At 47.4% G+C, this 6,000-nt stretch overlaps 1 long non-coding RNA gene across 2 annotated transcripts in view; it reads right to left on the bottom strand.

Annotated features, from left to right (window-relative positions):
* Positions 1–518: 518 nt before the first annotated feature.
* Positions 519–6,000, bottom strand: part of LOC102156518 — a 14,325-nt gene continuing 8,843 nt past the window's right edge. Inside the window, exons 2-3 of one of the 2 annotated variants that reach the window (XR_005357136.1) lie at positions 1,817–1,908; positions 519–910 (exon numbers count right to left, since the gene is read on the bottom strand). This is a non-coding gene — a long non-coding RNA (uncharacterized LOC102156518). The remainder of the gene's footprint in view (positions 911–1,816; positions 1,909–6,000) is intronic. The other variant, XR_005357137.1, reaches the window with a different exon arrangement.

Raw genomic sequence — 6,000 nt, 5'->3', positions numbered from 1 at the left:
TGAGATCCACACCTGACTTAAGATCAAGACTCTGACGCTCAACCAATCATGTCACCCAGGTGCCCTTACATTTATTTTTAAAGTAATTTAAATTTGTGTTTAGTTATCAAATGCATGTTCATTGTAGGAAAACATTTCATGGAAAATGTAGAGGAATAGAAGGGAAAACCACCAAAACACCGTCACATGGATAGAGCTGCTGTAATTCCCATAATTTTATACACACACATTGTTCAACATTACAGATCATACATGTCAGCCCATATTTCATATTTCCCTAACGTCAGGTTTAGTGGCTGCCTACATTTCAGTTTAAAGGAAACTATCATATTAATATTAATGTCATCTGTGAGCTTCTGATATTCAGGTCTTTTCTTCTTTAAAAATTTTTTTTAAAAGATTTTATTTATTTATTCATGAGAGACACAGAGAGAGGCAGAGACACAGGCTGAAGGAGAAGCAGGCTCTCTGCAGGGAACCCAATGCGGGAACTCAATCCCAGGACTCCAGGATCACAACCTGAGCCAAAGGCAGACACTCAACTGCTGAGCCACTCAGGTGTCCCTGTCTTTTTTTTTTTTTAATTTTTAAAAAGTGATCTCTATACCCAGTGTGGGGCTCGAACTCATGACCATGAGATCAAGCTTTGTGTGTTCTGCTGTCTTTTCTTAATTCTTGCTTCTGTTGGTTCCACTCTGGTCTTCAGATCCAAGGACATTGAGGTCACACGATTCTAGAGTTGAGGGACATGTGTGTCCCCTGCGCATGTGGGGACCGTCCTGTGTCGCGTGTGGGAGTGCTGTCAGCAGCAGCGGTTGAGGCAGCTGTGCGCTGGGGCCAGACCTCATGGTTTGGCAGCACCCTGGCTGGCTCCATCAATCCCTCACTGTCCATGAAGCCCAGGAATCTGCTGTGTCAAAGCCAAGAAAGTCAGGTAAGGATGGAGACAAGAGAGCAAACAGCAAGTCAGAGCCTGGGTGGACGGGTGGGGGGTGAGGAGGAGCCAAGCATGAGAGAGGAAGGACCCATGGAAACAGTCCTGCCTATGAGCTTGGTCCTGCTGAGCGGTGACATCCTGACAACACATGGCCCTGCCCAGATGAGGTGCCTTAGGGACCAGGTGGTGTCTGGAGGGCTACGCTGCTGCCCGGCTCCCCAACCAGGTGGTCTTCAGTTGTGTTCTCAGAGCTTCAGGTTGGGAAGTTTGGGGCCTCGCATAGCCAGCGTGGCTAACCCTGTGCCCTCTCCTCCCCTGTCCTAGGTCAGTGACCCATGAGGCCTGGCCCTTGTGCTCCTGCTGTTCTTAGCCACCTGCCCCAGCCCGACTGAGCCTGCTTCCAGGAGGGCAGCTCACCAGGTGCAGGACAGACAGCATTACTTGCTTCTGGTGCGACATGTTGCAGACTTTTCCAAAGCGAGTTTTCCAAAACGGTGGTGTCAGGACAGCAGGATACTGCTTCTTGGAGGGTAGCTCTGGGCCCAGCACAGGACCCAGAGAGTCAGAATGTTTGGTTGTAAACTGACATTCCCCGTAAGCTGGGCAGGTGTTTCCTGCACACATCAGGGTTGGAGCATCACAGGAGGGGTGGTCCCCGCCCCAGCCTCCCCCAGGAATTCGGGGGACTATGCTTCACCATGGTGTGAATTTCTGTCTGCTTCCCTTTTATCACTATTCTTTCCCTCTGAAAGGGAAAGAATACACATGTGTCCTACACATAATAAACCCACAACAGCTGCTGAATGAATGAATGAATTGATTAATTAATGAGTGAATGAATATAATGTAAAGTTAACAGATTACAATATAAAATTGCACCTGCAGGAGCTCCTGGCCAGCTCTGTCCATGGAGCCTGTGACTCTTGATCTCCTGGATGTAAGTTCAAGCCCTGTGTAGGGTGCAGAGATCCCTTAAAAATAAAATCATTAAAAAATAAAAATAAATAAAAGCAAAATAGCCCCTGTAATATAATTGCAGTTTTATAAAAAAATGCATGTAAAATATTCATAGTTTTTTCCCTAAAAGCTGTTACAAGACAGGCATTTGCATGTATTATTTTTCCTCCCTTGCATGTGAAGGAGTCTTCTGCTTCCCCCCCCCCGACCTCTAGGGGAAGGAAGGAGTCCACATGCCTGGACTCTCCCCAGGGAACTGAGCATCAGTTCCAACATCAAGAGAAAGGAGAAGCTACAGGGTGTGAAGCAAGGCCACCTAATCTAATGTTGAGAAGGGATCAGAGGCTCTCAGATGAGAAAGAGAGCCTTGGGGCACCTTCTATCGGGGTTGACAGGCCACTGGCAGTGGCTTGCAGAGGGACCAAGAGCACTTTGGGGCAGCCACAGGTGTGCAGGTGCACAGGTGTGCAGGTGGGCAGGTGCGTAGGTATGCAGGCACGCACGCAGGTGTGCAGGTAAGTAGGTGTGCAAGTGTGCAAGTGTGCAGGTGCGCAGGTGTGTCGGTGTGCAGGTATGTAGGTGTGCAGGTGAACAGGTGTGCAGGTGTGTAGGTGTCCAGAGGCTGGAATGGGAAGGAATGTTTAAGAAGTGCATCTGTGGATTATGAATTGGATTCCCTTTGATTTTCTTTGAAGATCTCCAGTGAAGATCCCAGTTGCTTTTGATTGCTCTTAGGAAGTGGTTTTTCAACACACATAACCGGGCTGGGGCTGGACTGCGTGGACTCCTGGCTTTTGCAGGAAGGAAACACATGGCAATATTACAGATGGTTTGTTCAAGGCAGTGGCGTCACGTGGGGGTTTAACTTTATTCTTTATCTGCTTCGGTGCCTTTCACATTTCCTCACCATAAATGTATTCCCTTTATAATAAAGAAAAACAAGCTTTCATAGTTTTCTTTCCCTTGATCCCTTAGGGAGTGTCTGTGTAGCAGCGAGGAGCTGCCTGGGACATCGGCCCCCTGCCTGCCTGTGCCGCAGCCCTGGGTAGGTGTCCCCGTGGCCCTCGCTAGGTCCCTCTTCTGACTCCCAAGCGACTCCCTCTCTGGCTGGCTCTGCTTGGGCTGTAACCCAGGGGTCCAAGTAGCCGACGGCTCTAGGGGGGGGCCTTGCATCTTTACCCCGGGATCTACTGTGTCTCTCCCCAAAATGAGGGTTTTGTTAATGGCTGTACCAGTCTGACTCATGTACATGAAACTCTGTTTGTTTATCTGTTTTAATTTCAAGTTTTATAAAATTCCATCATGATACTCAGCAGAGGCTACTTTTCCAGATCATAGGAGAGGTGGCTTTGGGCTGCCACCCAGGGTGACCAGTAGTTCTGCTTTGCCCATGACCGAAAGGGGTTTTGGGACACGGACCTTTTCGGTGTGGAAACAGAAACTCCCTGACACATCAGGACGAGCCAGACACTGCTGCCACCATCAGGCACCCACCTGGACTTCAATGCTACCTTAGTCCTCGGCTGCTTCTGGTGGTGTCAGGGACACTTGTCCCCCTGGAACGACAGATGTGAAAAATGCCCCTTCTTCTCCTGGATCACTGCAGGAATCAGATTAAAATGAAGGAACTTCCCTCTGTATATGTTGGCCTAAAGGAAGTGACCAACTGTTGGAGCCAGACAAGGGGTCTTGGAAGAAAGGGGGACATCACACCTGCCCACCGCACCAGCAGAGACACCGCCCAAAGGAAACATCTCCGAGAAGTTCCAGCATCTTCTGCTCAGGGGCTGCCCCTGCTGCAAGCCCATACGCTGCTCCCATGGGCTCTGCAAACAGGGGCTGTGTCCCCACGACAGGTGGGCCACGGGCCCCTGTCCTGGATCCTGGAACCCTGCACATGGTGAAGCTCCTCCGGGGGATGAGAAGCGTTTGGAGACGAAGAATCACAAGACACTCACAGGACCCAAAGCACAAGCTGACAGCTTCTAACTAGGTTAGCTAAACAAGGCTGCTCCTCGGAGGGAAGTGCCAGCACGGACTCTATTTTGGGCATTTCAGAGGAACATTGGTGATCATGACTTACACTGGATAGAGTGCCTATTTAGGGACATTCGTTTCACTGAAATATTTGCTGAGTATTTTTATAAAGCACTTCAAATCCGAAAAGATAAAAACAATCTCCGCAGGAGCCCTCAGAAGAGGGTGGTGAGGACACCGGCGATCACAATGCTGTAGCGTTTATGGTGCAACGACACTTTGAATACCACCTCTTCAGAGCCAAGTGAGAAAGAGCAGAGCAGAGGTGGCAGCAGAAATTGGGCATCAAACGAGTGTTGTGAGCTCAGTACCTCTGCTGATTTTCCCATAGCTCCCACTTTCCCCAGAGGATGGGAGAGTGCTAGGAAGTTCCAAGGGGTCCTCACTCCTTCCCTTGGCAGAAGGAGGGTGAGCTTGGGGAACTGTGGATGTGCTCACTTCCAGCCACCCGCAGGTGTAGACAGCTTCACCTTCACCCTGCTTCCAGAAAGACTCGGTGTCAGCAGCCTCGGGTGTCCACAGTGACATTCTGGCAAGGACAGTGTACCTGAAATTCTTAACCCCGGGCATTAAATCACCTGGAGTTTATTTTCCTGAGTCAGCAAGTCTGGAAGAGGCCTGAGATTTTGTGTCTTGAACATGCTCCCAAGTAATTCTGCTGCTGCTGGCACCACACTTGGAGAGCAGGATGCAGAGCCAAACATGCTGGCCCAGTTGCTGGGAAACGGAGAGTTTCTTTGATGGTCACTAGCTCTGGTCTCGGGTAACCCTAAGACTGCTGCTTCTCCAACCACATAGGATGTGCGTGGACAGTGTGTCATGGCTAACACCTTTCCAGCCCAGCCGTTCCACGATCACAGGGGTGTGGGGCAGCAGAGCTGGAGTCAGCTCACGAGAACTGGTAGTTGCAGTTCCTGGAATTTTTTGAGCCTTTGTCAAACATAAACATTATTAAAAATTAATATATAAACTTACAATTAAATTCCATTAAGAAACAAAGGGGATAAATACTCAAAATTTATCCCTTCCTAATTATTTAATACCTCTTACTATATTATCTGTGCTCTTGAGGTTCTTTAGCTTTGCTGTGTCGGTATGCTGGGAATACTATATAGAGGTTTGTCTCTCTTCCCAACTCTGCATTCGGTGATAGCCCAATGGCAGCTTGGAATAGGCCACATGGAAGAATTGGCACAACCCAACTGGCAGGTGCGACAAACCTTATTTATTGATTTATTGCTTGACTGATTGTCTACACCAAAGAAAGTACCTAACAGGAAAAACTTATAATAATGCAGATCAAACATAAAGTTAGTGTGGAAACTGAAGCAGATTTCCGTTTCACGAATGTAATTTGTATGCGGTGAGAAACAGTTGAAGAGTAGATCCCATGTCTGACGGGATGACAGTACATTTTGGGGGGAAGGAGTAGGTGGGCTGGGATGCAGCTCCATTTGTGAAATTGTAGTTGGCTTGCATTCATAAACTGGGGATATAAAAGTTTGTTAAAAATCGATGAACCTGTTCTATGAAAAACAATTGATTGTATGGAATTTACAAAAAATAGATTGTATATTTTACTATTATTTGTAAATACCATGCTACATGCCACTTATATTAATCAGGTTTATTTATTTATTTTTTTTGACAAGCTTTTGTAAAGATTTTTTTTTGAGAGAAAACACAAGTGGGGGAGGGGCAAAAGGAGAGGGAGAAGAAGACTCCCCACTGAGCAGGGAGCCCAACACAGGCTCTATCCCAGGACCCTGAGATCATGAATGACCTGAGCCGAAAGCAGACACTCAATGGACCGAGCCACCCAGGTACCCCATTAATCAGGTTAGGAATAAACTTTTATATGTATGTCTGTGTATATGTACATATATACATATATATACATACATTTATACAGATGTATATATTTACAGATATGTACATCCATTTTCCCAGCAGAAAACCAGCTTCCTTTGCCAGCACACAACTACATGCAAAGATGCCAGTGTTCCAAAATATCTTCCCAAGTTGCTTCCCAGGTGACAATAACTTGGAAGTCACAATTAGAGATAAGT

This window comes from Canis lupus, chromosome 3 (genome assembly GCF_011100685.1).
Source record: "Canis lupus familiaris isolate Mischka breed German Shepherd chromosome 3, alternate assembly UU_Cfam_GSD_1.0, whole genome shotgun sequence".
NCBI classification, from domain to species: Eukaryota; Metazoa; Chordata; class Mammalia; order Carnivora; family Canidae; genus Canis; species Canis lupus.
The sequence above is the reverse complement of the archived record's forward strand: the minus strand, read 5'-3'. Positions and strand labels throughout refer to the sequence as shown.